This window comes from Hyla sarda, chromosome 2, assembly GCF_029499605.1.
Source record: "Hyla sarda isolate aHylSar1 chromosome 2, aHylSar1.hap1, whole genome shotgun sequence".
Classification (NCBI taxonomy): Eukaryota; Metazoa; Chordata; class Amphibia; order Anura; family Hylidae; genus Hyla; species Hyla sarda.
In genome coordinates, this window is record NC_079190.1 from 121,674,561 (window position 1) to 121,685,607 (window position 11,047).

Genomic DNA, 11,047 nt, shown 5'->3' on the forward strand with positions numbered 1-11,047 from the left:
TGGAGTTTTGCAACAGCTGGAGGCACCCTGTTTGGGAATCACTGGCGTAGAATACCCCTTTGACCTCCCCTATGCAAATCCCTTATTCAGGCCTCAAATGCACATGGCGCTCTTACTTTGGAGCCCTGTCCTATTTCAAGGCAACAGTTTAGGGTCACATATGGGGTATCGCCGTACTCGAGAGAAATTGTGTTACAAATTTTGGGGGGCTTTTTCTCCTTTAACCCCTTAAGAAAAGGTGAAGTTGGGTTCTACAACAGCATGTTAGTGTAAAAAAACGAATTTTTTACACTAACACGCTGGTGTTGCCCTATACTGTTCATTTTGACAAGGGGTAAAAGGGGAAAAAAGCCCTCCAAAATTTGTAATGCAATTTCTCCCGACTACGGAAATACCCCATACATGGGGGCAAAGTGCTCTGGGGGTGCACAACAAGGCCCAGAAGGGAGAGTGCACCATGTACATTTGAGGTGATTTGCACAGGAGTGGCTGATTGTTACAGCCGTTTTGACAAACGCAAAAAAAAAAAAAAAACACATGTGACCCCATTTTGGAAACTACACCCCTCACGGAATGTAATGAGGGGTGCAGTGAGAATTTTCACCCCACTGGTGTCTGACAGATCTTTGGAACAGTGGGCTGTGCAAATTACAAATTTTGTACAGCCCACTGTTCCAAAGATCTGACAGACACCAGTGGGGGGTAAATGCTCACTGTACCCCTTGTTACGTTCCTCAAGGGGTCTAGTTTCCAAAATAATATGCCATGTGGGGGTTATTTTGCTGTCCTGGCACCATAGGGGCTTCCTAAATGCGACATGCCCCCTGAGCAAAATTTGCTCTCCAAAAGCCAAATATGACTCCTTCTCTTCTGACCATTGTAGTTCGCCCGTAGTGCACTTCAGGTCCACTTATGGGGTACTTTCATACTCAGAAGAGATGGGGTTACAAATTTTGGGGGGTCTTTTCTGCTATTAACCCTTGCAAAAATGTGAAATTTGGGGGGAAACACACATTTTATTTTTTTTTACATATGCAAAAGTCGTGAAACACCTGTGGGGTATTAAGGTTCACTTTACCCCTTGTTACGTTCCCCAAGGGGTCTAGTTTCCAAAATGGTATGCAATGTGGGGATTTTTTGCTGTTCTGGCACCATAGGGGCTTCCTAAATGCAACATGCCCCCCAAAAACCATTTCAGAAAAACGTACTCTCCAAAATCCCCTTGTCGCTCCTTTGCTTCTGAGCCCTCTACTGCGCCCGCCGAACACTTTACATAGGCATATGAGGTATGTGCTTACTCGAGAGAAATCGGGCTACAAATATAAGTATACATTTTCTCCTTCTACCCCTTGTAAAAATAAAAAAATTGGGTCTACAAGAGCATGCGAGTGTAAAAAATGAAGATTGTGAATTTTCTCCTTCACTTTGCTGCTATTCCTGTGAAACACCTAAAGGGTTAAAATGCTGACTGAATGTCATTTTGAATACTTTGGGGGGGGGTGCAGATTTTATAATGGGGTCATTTGTGGGGTATTTCTAACATGAAGACCCTTCAAATCTACTTCAAACCTGAACTGGTCCCTGAAAAATAGGGAGTTTGAAAATTTTGTGAAAAATTGGAAAATTGCTGCTGAACTTTGAAGCCCTCTGGTGTCTTCCAAAAGTAAAAACTCGTCAATTTTATGATGCAAACATAAAGTAGACATATTGTATATGTGAATAAAAAAATTTTTTATTTGGAATATCCATTTTCCTTACAAGCAGAGAGCTTCAAAGTTAGAAAAATGCAACATTTTCAATTTTTTCATAAAATTTTGGAATTTTTCACTTAGAAACGATGCAAGTATCGACAAAATTTTACCAATAACATAAAGTAGAATATGTCACGAAAAAACAATCTCGGAATCAGAATCATAAGTAAAAGCATCCCAGAGTTATTAAAGGGGTACTCCGGTGGAAAAACTATTTTTTTTTTCTTTTTTAAATCAACTGGTGCCAGAAAGTTAAACATATTTGTAAATTACTTCTATTAAAAAATCTTAATCCTTCCTGTATTTATTAGCTTCTGAATACTACAGAGGAAATTCTTTTCTTTTTGGAATGCTCTTTGATGACATCACGAACACACTGCTCTATGCTGACGTTACTATAATAATAATAAATCTTTATTTATTGTTGTCCGTAGTGGGATTTGAACCCAAGGCCCCAGCACTGCAAGGCAGCAGTGCTAACCACTAAGCCACCATGCTGCCCTTAGCATACATTTGCTATGCCTGGTTGGTAAAATGATACAGTCTGGAATAATGTGAACCAAAGGCCTGGGACACATAAAAGGAGGACTGGGTTCCGGGCGCTTCCCCTCCTAGTAGAGTACTGAATCTTAGGCAGGCAGATCCATAGAATAAAAAGGGAGTTTAGCGAATAAACTCCCTTTTTATTCTATGGATCTGCCTGCCTAAGATTCAGTACTCTACTAGGAGGGGAAGCGCCCGGAACCCAGTCCTCCTTTTATGTGTCCCAGGCCTTTGGTTCACATTATTCCAGACTGTATCAGAAATGCTGAGTGACTAGCTCACTCAGAGAGGACTTCAGGAGCTGCTGACCTCATCTTCACCGAGCGATACTACATGCAGATATAGGTGTTGTGCCCTGAGCATGACCACTTCTGGTAAGCCTACCTAATTATCCTAAGGGGCTCACCTGTCTGAACCATCCGCACTAGGAGCGCACCTCTTTTTGTCTTTTTCTCTACACTGGTTGGTAAAATGGACAGAGATGTCAGCAGAGAGCACTGTGGTCGTGATGTCATCAGTGTTCCAAAAAGAAAGGAATTTCCTCCGTAGCATTCAGCAGCTAATAAGTACTGCAAGGATTAAGATTTTTTTAATAGAAGTAATTTACAAATATGTTTAACTTTCTGGCACCAGTTGATTTAAAAATGAAAAAAAAAAGTTTTTCCACCGGAGCACCCTTTTAACCCCTTCATGACCCAGCCCATTTTCACCTTCATGACCTGGGCATTTTTTGAAAATCTGACCACTGTCACTTTAAACATTAATAACTTTGGAATGCTTTTACTTATCATTCTGATTCCGAGATTGTTTTTTCGTGACATATTCTACTTTATGTTATTGGTAAAATTTCACTGATATTTGTATCCTTTCTTGGTAAAAAATCTAAAAATTTCATGAAAATTTTGAAAATTTAGCATTTTTCTAACTTTGAAAGTCTCTGCTTGAAAGGAAAATGGATATTCCAAATAAATGACATATTGATTCACATATACAATATGTCTACTTTGTGTTTGCATAAAAAAATTGACAAGTTTTTACTTTTGGAGGGCACCAGAGGGCTTCAAAGCTCCGCAGCAATTTTCCAATTTTTCTCAAGATTTTCAAAATCGTAATTTTTTAGGGCCCAGTTCAGGTTGAAAGTGGATTTTAAGGGTCTTCATATTAGAAATACCCCATAAATGACCCCATTATAAAAACTGCACCCCCCAAAGTATTCAAAATGACATTCAGTAAGTGTTTTAACCCTTTAGGTGTTTCACAGGAATAGCAGTAAAGTGAAGGAGAAAATTCTAAATCTTCATTTTTTACACTGGCATTTTCTTGTAGACCCAATTTTTGAATTTTTACAAGGGGTAAAAGGAGAGAAACCACCTAAAATTTGTAACCCAATTTCTCTCGAGTAAGGAAATACCTCATATGCGTATGTAAAGTGTTCGGCGGGCGCAGTAGAGGGCTCAGAAGGGAAGGAGCGACAATGGGATTTTGGAGAGTGAGTTTTTCTGAAAGGGTTTTTGGGGGGCATGTCCCATTTAGGAAGCCCCTATGGTGCCAGAACAGTGGACCCCCCCCCCCACATGTGACCCCATTTTGGAAACTATACCCCTCATGGAATTTAATAAGGGGTGCAGTGAGCATTTACACCCCACTGGCGTTTGACAGATATTTGAAACAGTGGACTGTGCAAATCAAAAATTTTATTTTTCATTTTCACAGACCACTGTTCCAAAAATCTGTCATACACCAATGGGGTGTAAATGCTCACTGCACCCCTTATTACATTCCATGAGGGGTGTAGTTTCCAAAATGGGGTCACATATGGATATTTATTGTTTTGCGTTTGTCAGAACTGCTGTAACAATCAGCCACCCCTGTGCAAATAGCCTCAAATGTACATGGCGCAATCTCCCTTCTGGGCCTTGTTGTGCGCCCCCAGAGCACTTTGCGCCCACATATGGGGTATCTCCGTAGTCGGGAGAAATTGCGTTACAAATTTTGGGGGTCTTTTTTCCCTTTTACCTCTGGTGAAAATGAAAAGTATAGGGCAACACCAGCATGTCAGTGTAAAAAAATTATTTTTTTACACTAACATGCTGGTGTAGACCCCAACTTCACCTTTTCATAAGGGGTTAAAGAAGAAAAAGCCCCCCAAAATTTGTAAGGCAATTTCTCCCGAGTACGGCGATACACCATATGTGTCCCAAAACTGTTGCCCTGAAATACGACAGGGCTCCAAAGTGAGAGAGCGCCATGCGCATTTGAGGCCTGAATTAGGGATTTGCATAGGGGTGGACATAGGGGTATTCTATGCCAATGATTCCCAAACAGGGTGCCTCCAGCTGTTGCAAAACTCCCAGCATGCCTGGACAGTCAATGGCTGTCCGGCAATACTGGGAGTTATTATTTTGCAAGAGCTGGAGGCTCCGTTTTGGAAACAGTAGCGTACCAGACGTTTTTCATTTTTTGGGGGGAGGGGGGCTGTGTAGGGGTATGTGTATATGTAGTGTTTTTTACTTTTTATTTTAGGTTAGTGTAGTGTAGTGTTTTTAGGGTACAGTCACATGGGCAGAGGTTCACAGCAAGTTTGCCGCTGGAAGTTTGAGCTGCAGCGCAAAATTTGCGCCATCTCAAACTTGCAGCACTCACTGTAAACCTCCGCCCATGTGAGTGTACCCTGTACATTCACATTGGGGGGAGGGGGCAAACATCCAGCTGTTGCAAACTCCGAGCATGCCCTTTGGCTGTCCGTGCATGCTGGGAGTTGTAGTTTTGCAACAGCTGGAGGAACACTGGTTTGGAAACACTAAGTTAAGTAATAAACTTTCAAGTGTTTTGCAACCAAACTTAGTGTTTCCAAACCAGTGTGCCTCCAGCTGTTGCAAAACTACAACTCCCAGCATGCATGGTCTGTCAGTGCATGCTGGGAGTTATAGTTTTGCAACAATTGCAACAGCTGGAGGCACTGAGGTAGGAAACGGACAATGTTTCCCAACTAGTGTGCCTCCAGTTGTTGCAAAACTACAACTCCTAGCATGCCCAGACTGCCCAGGCATGCTGGAAGTTGTAGTTCGGCAATATCTGAAGGATCAGATGTTGCCGAACTACAACTTCCAGCATGCTTGGGCAGTCTGGGCATGCTGGGAGTTGTAGTTTTGCAACATCTGGAGGTCCACAGTTTGGAGACCACTGTATAATGGTCTCCAATCTGTGCTCTTCCAGATGTTAGAGAACTACAACTCCTAGCATGCCTGGACAGACTGAGCATGCTGAGAGTTGTAGTTTTCCAACATCTGGAAGAGCACAGATTGGAGACCATTATACAGTGGTCTCCAAACTGTGGGCCTCCAGATGTTGCAAAACTACAACTCCCAGTATGCCCAAAAAGCCAAAGGCTGTCTGGGCATGCTGGGAGTTGCAGTTTTGAAACTCTCAGAGGCAGCAGTGAGATCGCTTTACGGCAATCTCACTGCTGCCAATGAAGATGCCGCACTGCTGCCGGAAACTCACCTCCGGGACGCAGCGCATGGAGGATGCCGGGACCGCCGGGACCGCTCGGGACACCGCTCGGACGGGTAAGTGACGCCGGGGGACGGGTCAGGGACACTTAGCAGAGCGGTGTGTGTCCCGATCCCCGTGATCCGGACTCACACACCGCGCTGCTAAGTATTTTCATAGCGAAACGCTGCTATCAGCTAGTCAGATTTGACCAGCTGATAGCAGCGATCGCTGGGGGGGGTGTGGGATGGAACCCCCCGTGGTCGCACGGTAAGATGGCTGGCTATTAGTGATAGCCACCATCTTTCCGGGCGCTGCGGGATGCCGCAAGTAGCGTCAAAAATGTTCATGACGTACCTGTATGTCATGGGTCGGGAACACCTTGCCACCCATGACGTACAGGTATGTCATAGGTCGGGAAGGGGTTAAATACAAAGTAAGGCGGTTCTTGGTTTTCATCTACGCAATTACTAATGGTTGACATAATAATTCTTTGTCTTTGTAGCCCAGTGTTTTCCAACCAGGGTGCCTCCAGGTGTTGCAAAACTACAACTCCCAGAATGCCTGGACATCCAAAGGCTGTCCAGGCATGCTGGGAGCTGTAGTTTTGCAACATCTGGAGGCACCCTGGTTGGGAAACACTGCTGCAGCCTTAAAATCTGTGGTTGTTGTTTGTAGTTGTGTGGTTGTATAAAGGGCTGGTAACCGTTCCAACTTCAGGCTTGTCTACAGTGCTGTGTCACCCTCCAGATCATCCCTTTAGCCTTTGTCAGGTATTACTAAAAATATTTCCCAAATATTACTGTATATACGGTACACTACTTGACACTGTGGTGGCCCAGTACAGGAGTTGGACCCCTGTACCCTTGCTGCCCTGTCAGGCAGACTCCATGTCACTGACCTCAGCCCCAAAGCACTTGTGTCTTATTTAGCATCTTAAGTCCCTGTGTTATTTAGTTTAATGTACATATTTAGTTGTATGCCTTTAAGTATTATTGTCATGTGATTGTAACCAGGGAAGGTACCAGTGACCATGTGACCTTTGGGACCCCTCCAGAGTCTCCACCATATAAGCCCTGGGTGGAGCTTCCTCGCTCTCTTTGAGTCTTTGCTGATCTAGGTCAAGTCTACAACTCAGCCACGGATCCACAAGTCTACTGCCCCACAGGTGAAAGTCAAAACCTGGTAAGCAACATATGGGGTGAAGTCTGTCATAGTCAGTCTCAGTCAAGTCAGTCTCAGTCAAGCCTGTCTCAAGTCAGCGTGGCCCTGCATCAAATTGTCCAAGTCCACTATAAGTCCCAGCAAGCCCTGTGGTCTCTGAAGTCACTGGTCACCTCCTTGGGCCTAGCCAAGCTGTATAGACTGTTACACCTGTCTATCTCAGTAAAGCTGCTGTTGTTCCATAACTTGGCGTCGGAGTCATTATTTTCCCCCGTGCTTAGCCCAGGATCCAGCGGTATACCTTCCGGTGGTGTAGGGGATAATCCACGCCCTGGCGTCATGAACACAAGGGGTTAATGCCATCTGCCCCTAGGGTAATTCCATCTGCCCTCATAACACCCTCACCACAAAGCCTTATGGGTCATCATCTCCAGCTCCTCTCTAATTTCTTCTAATTTCTAACCTTTCTTGCAGCACGGGGTCACTCACTGATCACCTTTGCTTTTGTATATTTGCTTACAAATATTTTCCCAATCACTTTGGGACATTGTTGGCGAAAACAAGGCTGCCTCACACTCTTCATTGGGTCTATAGAGCTTTCTACAGATTACTGGAATTGCAGAAGTGTTCCTTCCCAGATTGACTATGCCAATGCTGTCACCTGCGCCTATGGATTCAGGGAACCCCACTTTGTCACCTTTTTATAGCCACCATTGCCACCCTTGACTTTCCTGTGTTCCAGCAAGTTTCTGGCTACTGTCTCCTCCTCTAGTTAATGTTTAAAGGGGTACTCCGCCCCTAGCATCTTATCCCCTATCCAAAGGATAGGGGATAAGAAGTAAGATCGCCGGGGTCCCGCTGCTGGGGACCCCCTGGATCTCTGCTGCGGCACCCCGCCATCATTACTGCACAGAGCACACTCGCTCTGTGCGTAATGACGGGCGATACAGGGGCCGGAGCATTGTTACATCATGGCTCCACCCCCTCGTGATGTCACGGTCCGTCCCCTTAATGCAAGTCTATGGGAGGGGGCCTGATGGCCGCCACGCCCCCTCCCATAGACTTGTATTTAGGGGACGGGCCAAGACATAACAAGGGGGCGGAGCCGTGACATAACAATGCTCCGGCCACTGTATTGCCCGTCATTACACACGGAGCAAGTGTGCTCTGTGCATTAATGATAGTGGGGTGCCGTAGTGGAGATCCCGGGGGTCCACAGCAGCGGGACCCCTGCTATCTGACATCTTATCTCCTATCCTTTGCATAGGGGATAAGATGCTAGGGGCGGAGTACCCCTTTAAGTGATTTTATGTTATGGTTTATGTTATGGTCATAAGATCTGTAGGTTGTTTTTTGCCTTTGGTAACATCTTTTTCACAATATGGCTGGGCTCTCCTCTTTATTTCCCAATAAGTTACTACCTTAATCCTCAATATTTCAGAGTATGTTTCTCTTTTTCCTCCTTTTCTTTCTTGTTTCCTCCCCAGACCTACTGGTTCCTACCCCCTTTAATGCCCTTTACCTCTACTCTGCCATGTGCTCTATTCTTCCCTATTTAACAATTATGTCCAAATAACTAAATCCGAATATTTAAATACGGTGCCATAATAGTGATTTATAGTCTCATACTTATCACTGTCTACTATCATTTATTTTGTGTCATTTATTAATACGGTGCCAGATTGCTGTTATTTCTGTTGGCTGTTCTCTTTTACACATGTATCATTTCAAGAGATAAAAAAAACTGCTGTACTGTTTGTGCTTTGTTTGTTCTCCATAAAATAGAAAAAGAAATGTGGCTTTAGTGACACAATGACACTGATATCCTAAACATATCTCATTTCTTTCTGCACTTCTTAAATGTTGAAAGTATCTATTTCATGTAAAATAATTTAATGTCTGTAATTATTGCTTTAAACTAAAGTGGCAGATTAAGTTACACTAATCGTAGATTGGTGAATATCATATTTCTAGAAAGATCTTTTTGAAGGCCAGGGGTATAAGACTTTGTGCTAGATGAACACTTAAAGGGGTTATCCAGGAAAAAAAACGTTTTTATATATATCAACTGGCTCCAGAAAGTTAAATAGATTTGTAAATTACTTCTATTAAAAAATCTTAATCCTTTCTTAATAGCTGCTGAAGTTGAGTTGTTTTGTGTTTCAGTGCTCTCTGATGACACCTGGCTCGGGAACTGTCCAGGGTAGAAGCAAATCCCCATAGGAAACCTCTTCTACTCTGTGCAGTTCCCGAGACAAGCAGAGATGTCAGCAGAGAGAAATGTTGCCAGACCGAAAATTATTGGAAGGATTAAGATTTTTTAATAGAAGTAATTTACAAATCTGTCTGACTTTCTGGAGCCAGAAAGTTAAACAGATTTGTAAATTACTTTCCTGGAATACCCCTTGAACAACAAATAAGAAAAAAGTTTCTGCTTATCAACCACTTAATGCTTACATGCTGCAGAGATCCACTCTGACCTGAACTAAAGTTCAGCACATTACATTAAAAACACTCTTTTGACATGAAAAAACCCTCTAGTCCAATGCGTTTTGAGCAGATGATCTTAGACCATGACTAAGAGCATACTTGCCCTCAAAATGAGTTGGACTGGGGGGTGTTTTTAAGCAATGTGATGAACTTTAATAATGCATGGATGAAATATAACTTCAGTGCTGCATATATTAAAAAATGTTGTAGATAAATAAAAACCCTTTCCATCATGTCACTACCAAATATGTGAAATCTAAATTGTGCCTATGGCTTCGCTAGAGGATAATATTTGGTTAAAGGGCATCTCTTGGAAATTTAGATAGATCAACCAACATTAGAAAAAGACACTAATGTTTGATCATTGGAGATCTGACTTTGGGGATCACTTCCAATCAGAACAATGAGAGCATGGCACCCCTTTCCCTATTTACCTATCCACAATAATGCATTCATTTTTCAACTATACCTAGTACTACCATTTGTCCCATTCACGTCTCCCTGCTAGTAGAAATCATGGTGCTTCTTTAGGATTACACACTTCTGAGAGGGTCTTGGAGGTCTAGTGCTCTGATGTTTGCTCTAGTCTGATGTTTTTTTTACACCACACCCAGGAAAGGATCACACAGGATATCACAGTGATTCCCTACCAAGATGCCTCCGGCTGGAAAATTAAACATGGAGGCACCCTGGTTGGAAAATACTGTTGTATCAGCTCATTACCGCAGCAGCTAATCATTCGACTGCCATGGACTCCCAATCTGATTACATTTTTAATATCTGAAGCCGTAAAATTCACCCCCCAATAAGTCTACAATGCATTTGTAAAGTATTTAGACCCGTTCAGTTTTATCACATTGTGTTATCTTGTGGCCTTAACCCCTTAAGGACACGTGGTTTTTCCGTTTTTGCATTTTCGTTTTTTCCTCCTTACCTTTAAAAAATCATAACTCTTTCAATTTTGCACCTAAAAATCCATATGATGGCTTATTTTTTGCGCCACCAATTTGAATTTGTAATGACGTCAGTCATTTTAACACAAAAATCTACGGCAAAACGGGGAAAAAAATCATTGTGAGACAAGATAGAAAAAAAACACAATTTTGTAAATTTTGGGGGCTCCCGTTTCTACACAGTACATTTTTCGGTAAACATGACACCTTCTCTTCATTCTGTAGGTCCATACGATTAAAATGATATCCTACTTATGTAGGTTTGATTTTGTCACACTTTGATCCCCTACTGGATCTCAAGCACTGAGCAGTCATTCGGCGATCGGACAGCGAGGAGGCAGGTAGGGACCCTCCGGCTGTAATGTAAGCTGTTCGGGATGCTGCTAATTAATCATGGCAATCCCGACCAGCTCCCTGAGCTAACCGGCATTATTTTACTTTTACGTTAGATGCGGAGTTCAACTTTGAATGCCGCGTCTAAAGGGTTAATAGCGCACGGCACCGCGATCAGTGCCGCGCGCTATTAGCCACGGGTCCCGGCCATTGTTAGAGGTCGAGCCCGACCTGGTATGGTTATAGAACGGGAGCGGACTCATGACGTACCGGTACGTCATGGGTCCTTAAGGGGTTACGTTAAAATAAAGAAATAAAAAT